The 23,212-nt window shown below is 35.9% G+C and overlaps 1 pseudogene; it reads left to right on the top strand.

Annotated features, from left to right (window-relative positions):
- The first annotated feature begins 20,218 nt into the window (after positions 1-20,218).
- On the top strand, positions 20,219-20,337 carry LOC145252898 (5S ribosomal RNA; annotated as a pseudogene).
- Positions 20,338-23,212: the final 2,875 nt, after the last annotated feature.

Raw genomic sequence — 23,212 nt, 5'->3', positions numbered from 1 at the left:
CATATATAAGAAGATACCTCTTTGTTTTTAAAAATATTAAAATCTCTGCTATTATTAAAACAAACCGTGTGCGTGTGAGTTCGTTCCCTATAGATTACGAAACGGCTGCGCTGATTTTTATCAAATGTGCCACAAATATACTTTATGTATCTGACAGTGTTCTTCGGTAGGTTTCGTATAGGAATGTGCTCAATAATTGAAAAAAAAAGATCCGATAAAAGAAGGAACAGGCGATTTTGACCAAAGTTAACGCCTTGTACAGCCTAACACCACAAGTGAATTATAGAAATTTTATTACTACACAAACAGAAAGACCCGACATATAATATCAACAGTAAGTTCTTTGATATAAGAGGCGCGCGTTCGAAATGAATGTTTCTATTGAAAGCATACTTGAACTATGACACTTGACTTTTCCATTTTAAACTTCAATTCAAACCATTGGCACCGCACAAGCAGAAAGGTCAGCCATATAAAATCAGCAGTAGGTTCTTTTAATTTCATCACAGGGGAGTGTTCGAAATTAATGTTTCTGTCTGGAGTATAATTGAAGTATGAGACGTGATTTTGCATTTTAAACTTTAATTCAAATCATTATTAATTAAAACAATTATATATAAAAAATAATTTTATAAAATCAACAGTAGGTTCTCTACAGTGCAAAGTAGACTACAATGTATTGTGGACTAAGTCATTGCGGGGAGGCAGGTGGAGCTTCCTTCCGGTACGCTGCGATGAATCCTCAACTAGAGCACGCAATAAATCGATTTGATTGAGCAATGGATGATTTTGTTGATTCTGATTCCAATAAAAATTTCGGATCTCCCTGCTATATATATATATATATATATATATATATATATATATATATATATATATATATATATATATATATATATATATATATATATATCAGGGAGATCCGAAATTTATATATATACTAACAAAGGGAAAATTATTCCCAACTTGCATTTAGGTAAAAATGCACTTTCGTAAATAATTGAATTCATTCAAGACGTATCGCAAAAACAAAAAAAAATAGCATGTATACGTAAATCGCGATATATCCGAACAGTCAGCGAGGTGGACGAAAGGTAAGGGTTTAGGCTTCTTACTATGGTGTCCCGATTTCGAATCTCGCTAGATTCAGCCGCCCTGATGAGTCGTAGATGACGAAACACGTGTCAGTGGATAATTATATTTTAAAAATAATATATATATATATATATATATATATATATATATATATATATATATATATATACCGCTCCCCATGTGGGAGTACCAAATCGGTAAGAGGGAAAATTATTCCCAACTCTCATTTAGGTAAAAATGCACTTTCGTAAATAATTGAATTCATTCAAGACGTATCGCAAAAACAACACCTACACACACACACACACACACATATATATATTTATTTCGTAAATAATTGAATTCATTCAAGACGTATCGCAAAAACAACACACACACACACACACACATATATATATATATATACACACATATATATATATATATATATATATATATATATATATATATATATATATATATATATATATCTTATGTCTTTCGTCCAATTACATTACGTTCCTATATTCGTGATTTTGCTGTCTTTATCTGTATCATATTTTCTTTCCGTCTTCCACTCTTGATGTACGGTTTTGGTTTCTTTAAATTACGTTTACATATATTGAATATATTCTTTTAAAAATTCTTTTCTTCCATCTACCATCCTTTTATTGTTTCAATAACACAAGCCACACCCCATTTCAATTTCGCGGTTCAAGTTGGTTGTATTTCACGGTTCTCTGAAGTTTCCTTCGTATGAAACGTGCCCATAGCAACCTTTGTTATGTGTTTGTGACATCTATGAACTAATTTTTTTGTTTCAAGTTCACAAAAGAATTAAATTTAGAAAGGGAGTTTCAAAGGTAATACCTCCAAATCTTTGTACCACCCAAATGGTTAAGAGGGGGACTGCACACTGCATTGTCGAATTCATTTGTCACATGAAAGTTTTTTTTCTCTCTGTTGTAGATATTAACAGTGTGAGACTCTAAGAAGGCCACCTCTGTAATGGGCGTGTGTCAGAAGCAGAGATGCGTCATTGAATTCTTAGCAAAGGTGTATTGAGCATGGTACTGATTATTTAGAAAAATAAACACTGGATCACAAAAGATTGCTCGTTTTAATGGTATGATCCCTGCCTTCGCAACTCTTCAGCATTTTGATTAAAAAAAAGTATAGGAAACTTTACTTTTGGAATGACTCGTATTTTGTTCCATTTTTTGTTGAATTTATAAGTTAAGGATTGATAATTTTTACTGTTGGAATTGGAATCAATCAAACTACTGTTCTAATCTTACAACGTTTTGGTCAATGTAATTCCAACCTTCTTCAAGTTCGTCTTATAACACTCGGCAGTCTTTATGTCGACCTCGGGAATCTGTACTGCATTTCTTACGTTACCGTTTAGTAAATCTACTACGACAGAATGTTTTAGTTTCCTCAACCGAATAGAAGTCTAAAGGAATGAATAGAAAGTGGACCTTGGGATTACTTTCGGCAACCTCGTAAATATCGCTTTCTTTATTTTGTCTTTTAGCGATCACATTATACGAACAATGTTTCTGACAGAGGGGAAAAATTGCTTTATTTAATCCCCGGATATAGCATTTGTTTTGTTACAATAAATTTTAAATTGAAACGATTTAACCGTTTCACTTTCTGTTTATTTTTTTCCCAAAGTGTTTAAAATGTTCTCAGATACCTTACGCCCATTGTATTTATAATTTCTTATTCCCATGTTGGCTCGCAGGCAACACCATGTACTTTGTCTAGTATAAAGTATAAAAATAACAAAGACAGTTTTTCTCCCGTGCATTGCTTTGTTTAAACACACTTGCTCTATCTTGGATATTGAGCACTCTTTTATGATTACGTATTAATTGCCAGCTATTATACTGCATTTTATTATTATAATTCCTGGGCAACATTGAAAAGATCTTGAATAAAATAATATAACAGAACATTGATGTATTTTTTTTATCGGGGCAAGAGGTTATTAAACATGTCTGCTTTATTTATGATATGAAGCAATTTCGATTAACTGATCAATAGTTCTTACTGAATTGTTACACACACATATTGCTCCTGTCCGGTGTGCAACATAATAACAAAGTGACAAAAAGGTTATTACTTCCAGGCAACACTGCGTTTAAAACAAACTTACTCCATCTAGGCTATTGAGAACTCTCATGTTACTGTACAGCACCAGATATGATAATGCATTATTTTTTTTATAAGAATTGCCAACCATGATAAGTAGGTTTCGCTTTATAAAATAGTGTAATAAAACATTATAATGTTTTTTTTTTTGCGACAATGTGGTATTGAAATATACCTGCTCTACCTAGGATATTCATCACTGTTAATTACCTGAGGTGCGAAAATATACGACACTTAATTACTATTCTTATGACACCAATACAAAACGATCGACATGGTCTAGTATAAGATGTAATGATAAAAGACGAAGTTCTTTTCCCCATGAAAAACTACGTTTAAATATACTCGCTCTATCTAGGAAATTGTGCACTCTTCAATTATTGTATACTACTTTCCAGATATTATACGGTATTATTACTATTATGACAGATAATATACTGCGTTATTATTATTATTATTATTATTATTATTATTATTATTATTATTATTATTATTATTATTATTGGCTCACATGGAGCTTTCACACAAGTCAACAACCGATCTGATTACAGGTAATAATTAACTAAAGATGATTATCCCATTAGAAAACCGAAGCAACTAATAGGGAACTAATTCAAATGAAAGTTTAAAATAATATGCAAATTAGCTAGATCGTTTGTTTGTGAATGCAATTCCACAACGCATATATAAGAAAATTGTATTTTCTTAAAATAAATACAGAGAGGGGGTTTAATATGAATATCCCTACACACAAAAGAATAACAAGTTTATAGGAATATAGAAGATTTAGAAGGTATATAGATCACTTATGAAATCCAACAATACCGAGTTTCCTTCCTTTCTCACAGTGGCCAACACTGTGTAAACACACCTACTCTGTTCATAGTATTGAAGATGTACGATTTAAAAGAAGTATATTGTTATTTTCATTATTCCCAGACAATAAATGAAACATAAATGAAAAAAAGTTAATGGAAAGCAAATGAAAAATATATTTTTTTAATGAATTAAAAAAATAATTAATGATAAATAATGCATCAATAAAAATTAAATGAAGACTACGTACTTGTGTAGATTTTGAACCGGCCGTATCTAAACGTCCGCTCGGCTTTACCCGGAACATGACGTCAATCACTCGGATTTGCCTGTTATCTGACGTAAGACACCGATCAGCCAATCACAATGCGCAGCAACGAAGGAGCAGACGACTTTCGGATAAATATAGGAAGAGCCAAACAAAAAACAAAAACAAAAAAAACAACAACAAAAAACAACTAAATGTAAATGTTATATCTCTGTAGGAATATATTCCGTATAAATTAATTCCGATTAAAAAATGGCCATTACACTAAGTAAGTATAAGTGATTCATTGCAGAAAAAAGGTACAATATGACAACTCAGATATTTATACTCGAATATTTCCATCTTGAATGCCGTAATATCAATATTTACTTACTCCCCGTTAGTTACCGCAGTTACGTAGATAACATCAAGTCTAACAGCACTATGAATTTATTAATTTTAGACAAACAACTACAGACGCCGGAAGAAGTATTTTTTGTTTTTGTTTTGTGAAAATAAGAAATTAATCGGATCTAAAAAAAGAATTGCATTGCATGTGACGTTAGATACATCATCGCAAAGAGAAGCTCTGTAAGTGACGGATGTGGCTGGAGGTGCACAAACCTTTTCTTAAAATTTTCTTTGACAAAACACAAACAAACAAAAAACAAAACAAGAAAAACAATTTGGAACAAAACAAAAAATACTTGAAAAAAATTGTTTGCTTCTTTAAATCACTTTAAAAACCTTTGAAATACGCCTCCCCATACATAATTTGTTTTGAAAAATAACCTTTTGTTTGGTAAACATTATTATAGCAAAAATGAAAATAAAAAAAATACAGTTAAAATTTTTTTATGGTATATTTCTCCCTCCTCTGCATAAAAAATGTTTGCTTTGAAACATTACATGAATAATAAAGCAAAATTTCGTTTTGTTTCTTTTTCTATTTCTACGATTTCCATTTATTTTACTATTTTTCTGTTTCGTACCGTTGTTACAATTAAATTATCGGCGACGCTCGGTATAATTCGGCTGTTGACGTTATGTTCCAAGCAAAGCTGAGCGGAGGCTTAAATATGCTCGGTTCAAAATCTGCACAAGTAAACTAAATGATGGCAAATAAATTAATAAAATGTGATGAGTAAAAAAAAAAAATGAATGAAAACAGAATGCAGAAAAAAAATTATGAAAAATTAATGAAAGTAATTTAAACCAAAGACACGGACATCTGCAGCCAAAGTCATTTGCATTTCAGTAAATGCAAGACATTTTGTTTATTGATTAAAAAAAATTAAAAAGCGCTAATAGTGAATAATTTATAGCTATCATGGATATGTTTGAAAGACAATTTGTTTTAATTGAAATATCATTTTGTGTAAATAACAAGTTTCAAAATTGTAATTAAAAGTTTTAGTGAGTTAAGCATATAATGTACGAGGGGCGTGCAATAAGTAATGCCTCTGACCCACTTCCAGTTGTCTGATCAAGCTGAAATTTTGCATGTGCAATGATCACTGAAGTTTTCTTAGGTGAATGTAAAGCTAAATGAAACGTGATTTTCACCATTTAGAAAGTAAGTTGAAAATTAGTACTCGCAGACAATTATTTCATTCTTACAAAAAAAAAAAAACAACAACAAAAAACAAAAACAAAACAAAACAAAACAAAACACAAAAAAACCCCCAAAAAATCAACAGCTGAGATGCGTCATTGAATTCCTCAATGCAGAAAAAATTGAACCGATCAAAATTCGTCGGGGCTTGTTGAACGTTTACGAAGCCGATGCGAATGATGTCAGCACAGTTAGAAGATGGGTTCGTTGATTTCAGAATATCGGCAGAGATATGTGTGATGAAGCTCGTACTCGTTATTTATTTTTTATAATTATATATTTATTATTATTATTTTTTATTATTTATTTTTTATAATTATTTATTTTTATGATTATTTATTTTTTTTATAATTTATTGCTATAATTATTTATTTGTTATTGTTATATATTTATTATTATTATTTATTTGTTTTATTTTAACGATAATTTATTTTTAAAGAGAATATATAGTTATTTGAAATCGATATAGAAGAGCATAAGAAAGTGATAGCAATGCAAAGAAATGGCTGTTGCATTGGTATAACGCATGAAAAATGGACAAACGAAAAAAAGGTCTTATATGTTTTGTTATTTTATTTAACTTCGTAAATCGATTTATTTTTCAAGATAATCACAATACAAATCAGTAAATATGAACTTACTGTTTGATGTAACCGGAGTGGTGGAGGTCTTAATATTTCGACATAACAAACTCCTTTTCAAAATAAAGGGACCAAAGAATGCCCCTAAAAACGGAAAAAACATTGAAATTTTGTAAGGTGGAAATAGATGTGGGAACGGTACAACTGTAAAGCAGAAAAGAGTTTATGCATGAGTTTCTGTATTTATATTATTATTATTACTATAAACATTAATTATATATTTATGGTAAATATTTCTCAGTTTGACTGTTTGTGTAATTAAAAGAGCAATTTCCATTTGTTTAAAGTTGTTCCCTTATTGGCTGATAGATTTTCTTTTCTTAGAGCAGCCATTCTCAACGTTTCCTCTATTATTGACTCCTAGACTTTATGAATTCTTCCATTTACCCCATAGTCTCATACAAAAAAAAAAGAAAAAAAAATCATAGCCATCATAAAGTTACAGAAAAAACAGAAGCCCCCCCCCGCCCCCAAAATAAACAAAGCCCTTTTTATTGTTCGCGACTTTAGGTTTTGCCTAAAAATAGTATTATACATCCGTATCACAAAAATGAAAGAAATCAACCCTTTTCAAAATATTATAGAGAATTATGAAGTTAATTTGTATTAGAAAAATAATGAATAGAAACGCTAGAAATATTATCAGTAGAACTATTTCTAACGACTACTCTCATAAGGCCAACATTGTATAGAGTATTGTTGTCATATTTGGGCTGGTGCATCTACTACTAGTCTCTCCCTCCTGGATAGGGGTCAAAAGAGAATTGTCCACCTGATAGGTCCTGAACTGTCACCTAGGCTTCAGCCTCTGTTCCATCGACGAAATGTTGCATCCCTCTGCTTGTTCTACAAGTATTTTAATGGTGAATGCTCTGACGAACTACAAGCACTGGTATCCCCTCGACGTAAATACCTCGTCAAACCCGACAAGCAGATAAATCTCACCCCGTACACAGTAGAGATCCCTAAGTGTAAGAAAGCCTTCTACCCCAATAGTTTCTTCCCCAGAACTGCTAAACTTTGGAACATTCATTCAGGGATTCTGCTTTCCCAACTGTACTGACACGCAGAAGTTCAAGTGTAATGTGAACAGACATCTTGCTGCTCATCTCCCTTCATGATGTCCTAGCAATTTATGTCCCCGATAGCATCCCCCTACTTCATTACACTGTGCCTTATTTGGGGTGAAAATTGAATATAAAAAAATAAATAAAAAATATCACCATCGGTGTTCAGGTTTGTCTTTATTACTACCAAACTTGAGAAGCATAATTCACATAAGACACTAGGGTTTCTCCACACCACCCACAACAACAAAATCCAAATCATATTGGACATATGAATCCAGGTATGTAGTTTCTTAGACATGACACAATTTGAAAAGAAATGATTAGTTGAAAACTATCAAATACTTCAATTATTTACCCCCGACTATAAAATTTTTTACCCCTAGTAGTAAATTTACTCCTGATTGAGGACCTGTCTTAGAATTGCAACAGGCAATACTAATCTAGTAAGCAGGAGACGTTACATTAGTTTGTGTTGATTGCCTCTTTCCTGATTTGTTCTCTTTACTTATCTATTTCGTTATCTTTGCCGAGTTATCTCGCCATAGGTTTGCCTGTCGAGCTTTTAAATCCCATGTATACCTATTTAGCTCTCTCTGGTACAACCAGATTAAGCTGTTTGGAACTTGCTGACCTAAAATGCACAAAACATGAATGTTATTACTTTTCTACCTAACATGTTGCAAAACTCAATCATGTTCTGCAAAACAAAACAAAAAAAAACAACAAAAAAAAACAACAAAAAACAAAGCATAACAAAACAAAAAGAAAGCAAACGAACACAACAATTTTTTCTTCAAAACAATCAAACCAAACATCATAAATAAATATTCGAAAATCTAAAGAACTTGAAGAACAAAAACAGTTTCCAAAATATTCGATTCAGCATTAAATAACCCGTAAATAATTCATACGCCGTATAATAAATCAACTAAACCAAACGTCATGAATAAATATTAGATGAGGCAAAGAACTTTGAACATAAATCTGTTTCCAAAATTACTGGATTCAATTAAATTAACTAAAGGCTTGATATACTTTACATTAAAACAACCAACAAGAATATTTGAAGCATAAAAACTTTTATTAAAAATGATTGAATTTAGAAAAGAATTAATATGTTGTAAAACGAAACAATCAAGAAAAACACAACAAATAAATATTTGAAAATATAAAGAACATAAAGCATAGAATGTTTTCGACAAAATTACAGGATTCAGCATTAAATAATCTGAAGGGTTGATATGCCGTAAAATAAAAAACCTAATAAAGATAAACACGCACAAATCAGGGTTTTATACTATATGGATAATTTGAACATGCTCATATTTTTAATAGAAATCGTCAAACTTTATACACTCCAACGATAATTACGAGGGGCGTGCAATAAGTAATGCCCCTGACCGACTTCCAGTTGTCTGATCTAGCTGAAGTTTTGCATGTGCAATAATTTATATCTCTACAGGTTATGTGGCAAATTACAGCTCTGAACTAATTGAGGTTTCTGTTTTACAGGTGTTTGAACTGAGTCAGGTGTCAAATGGAGTCTGTTGAATGTCGAGCAGTGATCCGGTTTTTATATTTGAAAGGACGCACACCACAGGAGACTTGATGAAATGAAAGAAACTTATGGTGATATAATGCCCCATCATATGGCCTTGTAAAACGCTGGCATCGTGAATTCAAGCATGGCCGGAAGTCTGTGGAAACAGCTCCCAGACCTAGTCGCCCCCCTTTTGCCATTGATGAGGCATCTGTCCGTCAAGTTGAGGCTGCCATTTTGGATATCGGCGCATTACTATTCGCCAAATAGCCCAAGATGTTAAGATTAGTACAAAGTCTGTGGAAACTATCATTCATGACCATTTGCATATGTATAAGGTGTCTGCTAGATGGATTCCCAGGTTGCTCACACCATTCCAGAAGCGAGAACGCGTCGAGTGCTCGAGGATGAATTTGGAGATGTTCCAAGAAGATGAGTAAGAGTTTTTCAAAAGACTGATTGCACAGGATGAAACGTGGGTCCATCACTATGATCCAGAGACCAAAGCCCAGTCAATGCAGTGGAAGCACTTGGACTCACCACCTCCAAAGAAGGCAAGGGTGCAGCCCTCCGCTGGCAAGGTCATGTTTAGAGTCTTCTGGGACCAGGACGGAGTAGTGATGACAGATTTCCTGGCAAAGGGTACCACAATTACAGGAGCCTATTATGATTCACTCTTGAGGAAATTAAGGGAAGCTATCAAAATAAAGAGGCGGGGCAAGATCAGCAAAGGTACCCTCCTCCTGCAGGACAACGCTCCGGTCCACAACTCGCATGTCGCCAGATCAGAAGCACGGGCGTGTGATTATGAAATTCTGACCCACATCCTCCCTACTCACCTTGCGCCCTCTGATTTTCACCTATTCCCAGCCATGAAGTTGTTTTTGAAAGGAAAGCGTTTCCCAGATGATACAGCCTTGATTTCTGAAGTCACGTCATGGTTGGAGGACCAACCTGGGGTGTTCTACAAAAACGGTCTCCAGAGCTTCATCAAACAATGGGAGAAATGCATAACTCTGGGTGGTTCCTATGTAGAGAAAGACTAATAACTGTGCCAAGTTTCGTTGCTCTACTGCTATGGGAAGTGGGTCAGGGGCATTACTTATTGCACGCCCTTCGTAGTATAACGTGGTCATTAGGCTCGAATCGTGTTCGTTACAGTTTAAGCCTCTCTCGGACCCCCACGCTGTGTGGTACCGTCGAAAAGGAACGAACAAACAATAATAAATACACTCGACGCGGCATATTTTTCTGTTTCAGCACAAGTGGCTTATTACTGTTAATTTTGAAACAATGCTTGTTTCTTGCTTTTATTTTTACTGTGCATTTGGTCTGCCATGAGATTAACAAAACCCTGTCCTCTCGACACCAGCTTAAAAGTCTTTCGCTGCTATCACGAGGCCATGCCCATTTCGCCCATCCTACACTTTTCTTCTCCTGTACCACGCGCTGTCCTTTTTTCTTTTTCTTCTGACGGAAGCCCGTGCACACTTCATAATTTGCATATGTGCTTTGTCGGCTACTGCTACAAGCTAGTTATCCTACAGTTCCTGCTGACATTTTCCCACGCGCTCATACGCTCTCTCTTACACTAGTAAAAATAAACATTAATCTATGCCTGAATTATCCACCAAGTTTTATTTATTAATGTCTAATTATCTTCATGTTTTTGAATTTTTGAGATACTGATTGGTTATTTTATTTGTTTGTATACTTCGGACTACTGCTCTCAATTATTATTTCTAAAAAATTGTAACCCCCAATTTATTTTTATCTTCTCGAACTCGGAGGTCGCAACGACCTGTAGCCGAGTGGATTAAGCACTTGGTAAAATTCAGTTCCAAGTTACAATGTTCTGAAGGTTGAAGATCCAATTCTCGGTACGGGCAACACCCAAACTACAACTGAGAATTACTTAGGACTTCTATTCAGTTATGGCTGATGGAACGAGAACATGCTACTCCATTTAGAATTCCGTGCAAATACCCGGGTTAGATAGAAAGATTCCCGAGTTCGATAGAACTCATCATATTTGTTTTACCGTCTTCTAAACAGACGTGGGGACACTTGATGACCGCCTTATCACTCGTAGGTCTGATTCTAAATGAGCTTCACACTCATCGATCTTAACACTCATATTTGTATCTCTGAAGTTATTTAAAAATAATGTCTATAAAAATAATACCCCAAGTATTGATAAACTGAAGAACTCTAACTTCCAACGTAAACTCCCACTACCATGTCCCCTTCTCCAACACCAGGAGTTTGCGTTCCAATCTTCCAGAGGTTGAAACCTAATTACACGAGACCAACCCAGACCTATTATTCCTAAGCGAAACTGGTATTGGACCGGCTATTTCGCTAGATGAGTTCGTAATTAAAGGATACTCTAACTAAACATTTAGTTAGAGTATCCTTTAATTACAAACTGATTGCTATGAGCATGGAATATATGCTTACATTAGAGATGGCTTTCCATGTGGTACGGACATATCCAGAGAAGATTCTAAATTGCCCTATATGTGTTTCCGGGTTGCATTTGCTCACACCACTGCGTTTATATTTGTCCTTTATAACCTCCCATAACAGCGGAGTTACTATCTTTAAAAGCATATCTGAGAAAATTGACCACATTCTGTCTGCTCATCATTCAGCTAACATTCACGTCAGTGTAGATTTCAATGTTCACAATGTGGCCTTCTCAAACAAGACAAATAATGGAGGGCGGAGGTTCCGTCACGATTTCTCAATTGCTTATTATCTTACTCAGATTGTTTAAGTACCCGACACTGAAGATCAGTTTACAAGTTTCCTAGACCTTTTTCTCACAACTTGCACTGAACAATGTTCATCCTCTGTTCTGTCTCCAGTGGGATCTTCCGATCAATTGGTTGCCTCAGTCAAAATGTAATAAGTCCTCAGACGTACCTCTCCATAGTAGGTATATCGATACTCTACGGTTGACTGGGTTAGCCTTCTTACATTTATATCAGATCTACCTCTGCGTTCCATGTTTAAAAAGAACGTATCCTCTATAGTATCAGACCTGACGGAATGGTTAACTGTAGGTATAGACCATTTCGTACTCTCGCAAAACTTCCAGCAAAAACCTAACAGTCAGCCGTGGTTCTCTCCTGAATGTGCTGCTGCCATTGCGCACAGAAATCACTTTTTCCCTTTATTCCAAAGTAATAGACATACTGAGACTTTAGTTGCCTTCAGGACTGCCAGCAACCACTGTAAAAGGGTAAAAAAAGAACGCGAGAGAGTTGTATGCTTAGTCCATCAAATCCAAAGTAGCTGAGCAGCGGCTTGAATCCTACCAGTTCTGGAAAATAATGAATAGGATCCTGAAAAAGCGTGTGCTCTCTCCCCACTATCATCAATGAATCTGAGGTTACTCGTCAGCATCTGACAAAGCCAAGAAATTTGCAGCTAATTCTATGCTATGCAATCAAGGCCGCCAACCTCCTGTATCTGAAAAGTTATGCAATATACAGATATGTGTGTTGTCAAGCTAATCAAAAACCTTTATTCTAATAAAGCAACTGGCTTTGGCAGCATTCATAATATAGTACTGAGAAAGCTTAAACCAGAACTAGATCTCATGCTTACAAAGCTGTTTAAGCGTTGTCTTAAGGAGAAATGCTTCCCAACACCGTGGAAAACCTAATCAGTATGCCCTGTATTTAAAAGTTCATGTCATCGGTAATATCCTTCTCAATACGGACCAATAAGTTTCATGTGCGCCATGAAGATGTTGCTGGAATCTGTGTTAAATAGAGAAGTAGTAAACTACCCCAGAAAAAATTACCTCCCCAGTGACATGCAATATGGTGTCTGTTCTGCTTGATCTACAACAGATGTACTAAGAGTTATATCGCATAGGATGGGTGAATATGTCGACGGAAGATTCCTTTCTAGGGCAATAGCTCTTGACATATCAAAAGCCTTCGATACAATGTGACATAAAGGTCTACTCCACAAGATCTCCAGATATGGTATAGCTGGAAATATCTTTTCAATCATTAAATCATTTTTTACTGAGAAATTTATAAGAGTAATGGTTGATGGCCAGAAATCAGAAGCTCACAGTATTAATGCTGGAGTCTCTCAAGTGTCCATCCTGGGTCCAACTCTCTTCCTGATCATCATTAATGAGCTCCCAAACTACATTCTAAGATCATTCACAGACATTTATCTTAACGACGCTACCATCTATGACAACACTTCAAAGGCCGTAAATGACCGAGTTCTCTCTGATTCTCTTTCCTCTTATCTCGATCACGTGATGCAACGAGGAAAGAGGTGGCTGGTTACTTTTAATGCATCTTAAACAGAGGCTTTTACCTTACATCATAAACGCGCTGATCCCTGTTTGACATGAATTGAAATGAATGGCTCTCGTCTAGGGAAGCCTCCATGTTTTGCCAAGCTTCTGGGTCTCACCTTTACTTTTGATCTGAAATAGAACACATAGTCAAATCTGTTGCCAAGGTCGCTGGAAAAATGGTGGGATCGTCTACTACTCCAGTAAATATCTCACTGCCGAAGCTATTCTCTACCTTTATAAGAGATAAGTACGTCCAAGGATGGAATACTGTAGCCACATCTGGGCAAGAGCTGCTAGAAATACCTTATCCTGCCTTAAAGTTCAAAATAGACTTCGTAGTCTAGTGGAGGATGCTTTCTTTTTCTTCCTTGCAACCTTTTTTCCACAGAACAGACGTTGAGAGTCTGTCTCTGCTTTATCGTTATTTTCATAGCAAGTGCTCGTTTGAGTTCCTATCTATGGTCCCCTCTTGCCAAACTTTAACGAAACACACTCGTCTAACTGAAACCATTATCAGTAATTTTCTATCCAGTTTTTAACTGTGCCTAAACCTAAACGTAGATTCCATGAACAACGCTTCTTTCTTAGAACTGCACGCCCATGGAATTCTGTTCTGTTCGCGTGCTTTTCAGCTGACAACAATATAACCGTCCTCAAGTCCAACGTGATCAAGTTCATGATGAGTCGTCCTCCATTTTACGTAATCCAATTTACCAAATTTCAGCTACTAACGAATGCTATGATATTATCCCATTGACTACTGTGCACCCATTAACCCTTTTCATCGAGTGGCCTCCGAACCTTGACAAGTAGTGATCTTTGTAACAAGAAAATAAAAATAAAAAAGATGTCAACCAAACTCAGAAACAAGGAAGTGCTGAAAGAGGACTTATGGGCAATTTTATACTTTGTGCTTATAATTGTACAGCGATGAAAAAAACAAAACAAAAACAAATAAACATTCACTTGTAAAATTTGCTAGTTTGGTTATAGACTGCTTTGTTTTTGCTTATCAAATATGGTTGTATAGCAGAAAGTAGTTGTTGTAAGCTCTAATTGGTATAAAGTAGTGGGTTTGTATTACTGTACACATAGATTCGAAAAAGTTGTCAAAAAACAAATATATAACAAACAAATATTATCAAAGGCAAGATAAGCTACTTTTCTACCAAACTGGGTAATTTATTTTGTTTTTATTCAATGTAACATGTTTATTCAGCTCGAAAAGCATGCAGTGTTTACCGATGTATTGGAAAATTCAAAATGGCGCCCGACACTCTCTTTAACATGGTAAGTTCGGGAAAAGGTGTTATAAATAATAAACTAGACAAAATACTATTAAAAAAACACCGAATATATGTCAAAATATGTCACGGTAACATATATTGAGCGAGTTTCTAGCAGTATTTTATATAGTTTATTATTTATAACATCTTTTCCTGAACTTACCGTGTTAAAGAGAGTGTCGGGCGTCATTTTGAATTTTCCAATACATCGGTAAACACTGTATGCTTTTCGAGCTGAATAAACATGTTACATTGAATAAAAACCCGAAAAATATATCCAGTTAGGTAGAAAAATAACTTATCTTGCCTTTGATAACATTTATTTGTTATATATTTGTTTTTTGACAACTTTTTCGAATCTATGTGTACAGTAATACAAACCCAAAGTAGTTTCTAAGTTGTAATTTTATTTTGATTGATTTTAAACGCATGTATTTTCTCATCAATGCATTTCAAATTGTAGCAAATTTAAAGTAGAAAATAAAAGTATGCTCTCCTTCTTTGACAGCGTTAAAAATCAGCTTTAACACCTATTAGGCGATGTCTTGTTCTCGTCGTTACAACCTCTTTCTCACAGAAGATATGTTGCGTGTCTATCTCTGCTTTGTCGCTATTTTCATGGATTTTCATGGCAAGTGCTCCCTCTTGCAATACACTGACAACAAAATCCGTCAATAATGTAGAAATAATCAAGTGGAATGTTACCCAGACCTTCTGTCCGTCTGCGTCGCTCATTTCAGTAAGTTAAAAAGCAAAGTTAAAAAGTAAGGAATTAGCTAAGATAACAGAAATCTATTTCTTCTGAGTCTATTCTTTCTGTATAAAACATTGAATTAAGCAGTTTATTTTAATTTAACCAGTAGGCTAAACAGCGACAATGAACGTATAAAGGCCGTAGGTATGTGTTAGGGTAAAGGCGATTAATCGCAATCGGTAATCGAAAACAATCGAAACTTTTTCAGGTAACGATATTTGAAACAGTTGTATATTTTTTCCAATGCTAAAACGCATTCGTTTATTGTTTTTATTTGTTTGTTTTCTGTTTAAAATTTAATTTTCTATTGTTCGTATAAATGGCGAAATGATAAATATTTATTGATTTAAAACTATTCGTAAAACTAACACCTATAGATTACTCCCACAAGTTCATATTTATCTTTGCGAAATATCTGCTTTCATTACTTGGTTGATCAATAATCCGTATCCCCTACATACACAAAAAAGGAAATAACTTTATAGTCAAAAATTTAAAAAGAATCGAATTCAGTATCGGTAATTGCATCGGAATCAGTAATTTAGAACAGAATCGTTAATTGCATCGGGATCGAAAAATATTGGAATCATCCCATCACCACTATATATAAAGAAGTTTTTGTTATTTTGTTATTAACATTTCAGTTAACAACGTTTACGTCATACATTGTAAGCGGCGATTAAAAATGGTGTCATTGTCTCAATATGAAGCAACGTAAAAAATGGCGTATTCTCAATATGCAACGTTGTCCGGGAACTAACGCACGTTGTATGCAGTTTCAGTCGCAAAGAGACCAAGACAAAGAATAAGAAATAAGTCCGACACGCTTTTTTCTTTGTATAAACAACATTCATTTCCTCATTGTTACAACCGTGATGTCATTCATGTGATCTAGAACGTTCTCCACGCCCTTCTCGAGATCTCAAACGTTATCTTGTTCTGTACTCCACGTTCATACCATGATCGTTCTCTTTGATGAGTACGTGACTAAATATGCAGACAAGACACAATTTTGCAGACTTGTTAGTCGCAATGCGAAACAATATTATAAGGGCTACCTTTTGAAAAGTAATAAATAACATGCTGAGAAAACTAAATTTTGGGAACTTTGAGAATTATTATAACACACACACACACACACACACACACACACACACAAATATATATATATATTGGTATTTTAAAAATGTTATGAAAATACTAGTTTCTCAATCTTAGACAGAATCCAAAACATATCTTCTCATATAATCTATATAATTATAAAACTCAAATGACCTTGTAACGAGTGATGTAACCCACTTTCCGGTTTACGACATCCGGTTGAGTATGCACGCATGAACATTAACCCATAACAACGTAAACAAATAAACACAAATCGCTTCTTTTGCAGATTTTGACATGCGCACTGAAATATTAACGTTATTATTTCGAAATTATTATTTAACATGGGAAGAGTGTGGGTGTTTTGCAACTATTCTTTATTACAACTATACTGTCGCTATTTTCTTACAACTAAACAATTTTAACCCGTTGACAAACGTAAGAACAATTGTAGTAAAGCAAAGACTACTACTTGTTTTTCAAGTGCTTTAAGTAAATAGGTTCCGATGTACTTGCCCCCCCCCCGCTCGCCTCTGATGTAAATACACAAGACTGACACAAAAATCAGTAAAATTTGACTACTTGAATGTGGAAGCCGCCAGATACCGGAATACTTTCTACGCTAATATTTTCTTTTCGTCGATCCCCGTTCGAATTTTCTCTTTCTTGGATTGTATTAACATAGAGAAAATTGTCTTTTGTTTTTACTAGGGAGTCGCCCAGAGACAACTCGAAGAGAAGGTTTAATGAGTAAACATCATGATTATCGGTAATGGTGTAAAATGTTTGGAAATTAATTATTTATTAGGATGGCTAAACATGAACTTTACGTTGGACTTAAAAACGTTTATGTTACAAGAAGCTTAGAAGAAAACCTGCGTTGTTATGTTCCATCGACGGGCACTTTTTTTATTCAATCTTCACCCCAAACAAGGCTAGTGCCACTTTCAAGTAGGGGGCTACTATCGGGGACAATTTGCGGGGGTATTATGAAGGGAGATGAGTAGAAAGATGTTTGTTCACATTACACTTGAACTTCTGCATATCAGTACAGTTGGGAAAGCAGTATCCCGGAAGGAAGTTCCAAATACTTGCAGTTCTGGGGAAGAAACTATTGGAGTAAAAGGCTTTCTTACACCTAGGGATCTCTACTGTAAAGGGGTGGGACTTAGTTGCTTGTCGGGTTTGTCAGGGGTAGTCACGTCATAGAGGTACAAGTGCTTGCAGTTCTTCAAAGCAGCCAACATGAAAGTATTTGTAGAACAGGCAGAGGGATGCAACATTGTCGATGGGACAGAGGCTAAAGCTTAGATGACAGTTCAGGACCTATCAGGTTGGCGATTCTCTTTTGAACCCTGTCCATGAGTGAGAGACAAGCAGCAGATGCACCAGCCCAAATGTGATAGCAGTACCCCATACATGGGCGAATGGTGGCCTTATAGAGGTACAGGATACTTTCAGACGTAAGTAATTTTCTGGCACAGTAGAGAGAGCCCAGCACCTTCTTTGCAGCAGCCTTGGCAATGCTCTCAATGTATCTATTCCAGTTCATGTTCCCTGTAAACGTTAGGCCGAGGAGTTTAAAGGAAATACTTTCTTTTTAAGGACTAAAATAGTTTGGCGAAAGTGGGAGAAGGCTTATGGGGCAATAATTTAGTGGGTCAGTTTTTTCACCAGAATTCTTGAAGACTGGTACCACAGAAGCGGTTTTCCAGCAGTCGGGAAAGCAAGATTCACTAAGGCATTTATTGTATAGTTTTGAGAGAAATGGAGCAATCTCAGCGGAGCATTTTTTTATTAGCACAACCGAGATGAGATCTGGTCCACATGCTTTTGAGGTGTCTAGGTTTTTTATGATACCGTGCACCTGAGAAAGAATGATTTTCAAATCGTCTAGTGTGGCATCTGTTCTCAAAGGAAAGTCGGCGAGGGAGTGGTGTGCCGGGTCCAGTGTGGAGTTTGAGGCAAACCGACTAGCAAGCAGATTTGCCTTGTTGGGTGTCCGTGCAAGCAACCTCATGATTGTTTGATAGTGGGGGAATCGTTGACTGCCCATTATTTACTACACTGTTGTAGATTTTCCAAAAATCATGGGTTCTTAATTTCTGTGCTTCAATGCGTTTCCTGGTGGTTTCAGTGTAATCTCTCTTAGCTGTCGCTATTACTCTCTTACAATTATTTCTGGCTTCTATATACTTCTGTCTGTTTGAACTGGACTTACGTCGGTTGAATCTGCGGAACGCATGCTGCCTTTGAGCAATAGCAGCTGCACAAACAAAGGTAAACCATTTAGAAGAGTAGGTTTTGCTATAGCATTTCCGTGTGGGAACATGTGCCTCAATTGCAGTTTTTAACCATTCAGTGGTCTTATTTGCACACTGTTCAGCTGGGAGAGAAAAGATATTTTGCCATGGGGTATCTCTGATGAGTTCCCTGGTGTCGGCCTTTTTGTAATACCACGTTGTTTTGAGTAGTGGGTTGTCGGTTTTAGGGCGCGAATTTAGGGTGATTTCTACCATTATCACAGCGTGACCAGCATTCCCGAGTAGGCTGTGGGCATTTGTTGTACAATCATCGGGAACTGTTGTCAGAAATAGATCTAGAAGTGAGGCATGTTGGTCTTTCCGGTCTGGGAAACGTGTCGGGAATGTAACCGTCTGAAATAGGGAATGGGATATAACGAAGCTATGTGTTGTGCTACCAGCTACGTCTGTGTAATTAGATAATCCAATCCAGTTACTGTGGTGGACATTGAAGTCACCAAATACATGTACTTCAGCGCTAGTATCGAGGGAGAAAGAAGTTTTGCTCATGCGATGCAATTTGAACAGGTATCTTGCTGCGTAATTCCCTACTTAGGATACCTCTCTAAATATGATCTCTAAAGCACAGTAACCGCTTACATCTCAGTGGCAATCTACCTTCTTTTATGTAACTCAACATAAAAAAGTTAAAATAGATTACAATATTTTTTGTCACATCGGCTTTCTGTTACCTCTGACACGTTAATTTAAACTTTTTCTCTAGTGGAGATCTCCGCTTGTCATTTGTACATCACTATAAAGCACACTATGTTAACTATCGCTGCAGAATAACCGATAGAAATTTCTCCATAATGATACTAGGACGTATCTACTGTATGTATTAATGTAGACACCATAATAGCGAGAACAGTCTTATTTTATGTGTCATGTTGTTGACTCTGAAAGACGACTTGTTGTTTCCGTTGGTTCTTCTATCGCGGGCGATTATCTAAAGTTAGCGTGACATTATGCGTTATCAAGTCTCGGATCTAACTTTAACGGTTTGTTTACCGTCTCACCTACATGAGTGCAAGTCAGCCGTCTTTTTATTTGTTTCTTGCTAACTCCTCCAAAAATGGACACAGCTTTGTTATCTTTTTTCCGCCTGTATATTCTAACGCAACCCTCCCGTCGCCATTTTAAACGTTCAGAAAGTAAGTAAATTAGGTTTCAGGTATATTGGTTCAGCCAAAATGTTTGTTCGTTTTTCAATGAAGTAGGATCTCAAATATCAAGTTTCGAACCATAACCGAGTTTATGCCATTCATTTTTCCATGTATATACGGCACAATCACGTTGACACACTGGTTCCCGTCAGATCACCGAAGTTAAGCAACGTTGAGCCTGGTCATTACTAAAATGGGTGACACATTTGGGGAATCTAGGTGCTGTATGTAGGAGAACGTCAGCACCTCCCTGCAAAAAATTGCAAAAACCTAACGCCGTTATCTCTCCTAACGGGGATATACATGCGACTGGGGACCGCTTGTGAATTTCATACTCCCATGAAACTTCCTCCTTCGGAGGAAGCCGGTTAAACCCTGAATAGGGTTGGTGCTGACTGCACACATTTTTCCATGCCTTTCGATTGGAATTCTTGAGAATGCCTGTGATTTGGCTTGTTGTCAAACGGCATTCTCTTTCGACTACAGTTTTCACTTGATCACTGTAGATCATCTTTATTCAGGCAGAGCGCGGATAATCTAACACCTACAACTTTCCTTTTCAGATTCAAGCAGACCATTTCTGACGCCCTTTTTCTCTTACAGAATTCTTCCCCATACATATGGTATACCTTTATGAAGGTTTCTTTAGCTATTTTTTAATGTGGTAATAAATCATCAGATGTTGGTAGTGTTCTGCTTGATACAAATTCAATCAACAATATAAGAACTCATCTGCTCGAAGCCTTATTATTATTAAACACTTACGGTATATGAAACACAAGATTTGAAGAATAAGAATATAAAATGATTTTTAATAAGCAGCAAATATTACTTTATTGATCTGAAATGGGACACATACATCAAATCTGTTGCCAAGATCGCTGAAAAAATGGTTGGATCACTCTACCGCTCCAGTAGATATCTCACTGCTGATGCAATTCTCTATCTATATAAGAGCCGATTTATTCCTCTATCTGTATAAGGTACACCCTAAAATGGAGTAATGTAGCCACATCTGGGTAGGAGCTGCTCGATGTGCCCTATCCGGTCTTGATAGAGTTCAGAATTGGCTTCGAAACCTAGTAGATGATGCTCTTTTCTCTTCCCACCAACGTCTTTCCCAAAGAGACGTTGTAAGCCTGTCTCTGCTCTATAATTATTTTCACTGCAAGTGCTTTCTTTACCTGTGAGTCACCACTTATCAAGGCTCAATGGCCACTCAAGGATACGGGTTAATGAATGTAAGGTAATAGTTTAGTCATCGTTAATGGTATAAATTGGGTAGAATTTGATTATTTATTAAGACAGCTCAACACGAACTTTTTTTACATTAGACTTGAAGGGTAACATTCTATAAACAACCTGGTAGCAGTTCTAGGAAAGAAATTTTGTTCATCGAATCTTCGTTTCAATTTAGGCACAGATAGAGAGTAGGGAAAACGTATATAATGGTTGTAGCTAGTCGGGTGTTTTTGTGAAAGTTTAGCAAGGGGCAAACACAGATTGGAATTCAGTTACAAAACCATTTAGATAGCCTTCGGTTAAAATCGTGAAAGGAGATTGGACATGAGTTTGATTCATATTTCATATCAAAATCTAAAGAATTTGACAAGTGGAGAATTTATAAAGTTGTTGACAGATTAAATCAAGTTAGAGATAGCAAAGAACTCCTCTGTTTGGAGGCTTATTATACATTGACGTCAACGTACTTGTACATATCATTTGAAAAACAGGAGTTAAAAATGAACTTTAGTAAACTGGAAAATGAGTTGTATAAAAAACGAAGTTTTTGGCCAGCCCAATATATTATTGAGAAACTAGCGTTCTGTTGAATCAACATGGGACCTTATTTTTCTTACGTTTAAGCAATTGTTTAATAAAATCCAAGCTAGAACCCATTCGAACAATTTCAAAGATTGTATAAATCGTGAAACTGCAGTAAATTGTGAAGATATATTATTTATTCAACTTACGACAGGAAGCTATGGTACAAAGTCAAAAGATGGCGATTAAAAAACCAACGTTCAAAAGCTTGAGTAACAATGATCATTGGTGAAACGTATAGCGCACTAAGTATTATTATAATATAAATCTCACCCATCTGTTTGAATGTATGTATGTATATATGTATGTCTGCCTTAAAATTTCGACGAATTTTTATAAAATCAGTATCGGTTTGAAGCTTGACCCTTTGGACGAAAAATATCGTAAAATTGGCTAAAAACAATAATCTCTTCACCCTCAACTGGGCACTTCTCTACAGGGAGGGGGCGCCTTTTTCGCCGATATTTTCGAAAGTCATCCCCTCTTTTCGATTGACTAGCCTTAATTTAAACCTTCGCCACTTCCGGTTTGGCGATGGACATCACATTTTTTTTCACGTTCTTTTCCTCCTTCGCGGTACGAGTTGAGCCTGCCTGCCTACCGCCATTTTTTTTTGCTCAACACACACCTCCAGGCTATTTCACTTATAAGTGACACTGTGCTTGAGGTTGAAAGTTCAACCCTCAATGCGGGTGTGTCAATATTTTGATATGTAATGAGGTATGATCCCTGAAAGTTGGGAGATTCTATTTATAAACTATGGCGATAGGAACCGACGAATCGAATTGAGCCACGTTCTGCCATCAACCAATCAAAAATTAGAGTTGCTCTGTGGCATTTATTCTCAGTGCCATGGTTGCTAACACACTCTACAGCATGGCCGAGTGGTGATTTGGCCATAAGCGTAGAGATACAAAGAAATGCGTTCCCAGAATTCCCTTTCTAGATCGACCTCTTTCTGTCCAGACCGTCGTGAGCACGCATATTTCTGTCTCGCCGTAAATGGGGGGGGGCATCCCCTCCCTCAACACTAGTTAGGGTAGGCTAGTTAGTTTTGAAGAGCTTATTGCCTTGGTTTAATTGTAAAAATTAATTATAATTTGAATATTGTATTGTAATATATTTTTTTGTAAAATAAATACTTAAGATTATACAATATATATTACATTGTCGTTTTTTTTGTGTCTGCCATAAATGCCTTCATTGAAGAAGCGGCCCTGAGGCAAAGGAAGATTCCAACCCGAATGCCACCAAAGGTAAAGACGTTTCCTGTGAGAAGAAG

Source organism: Euprymna scolopes, chromosome 29 (assembly GCF_053919585.1).
Source record: "Euprymna scolopes isolate OS-2025 chromosome 29, ASM5391958v1, whole genome shotgun sequence".
Taxonomy (NCBI): domain Eukaryota; kingdom Metazoa; phylum Mollusca; class Cephalopoda; order Sepiida; family Sepiolidae; genus Euprymna; species Euprymna scolopes.
Note: the sequence above shows the minus strand (reverse complement) of the source record. Positions and strands in the feature narration are given on the sequence as shown.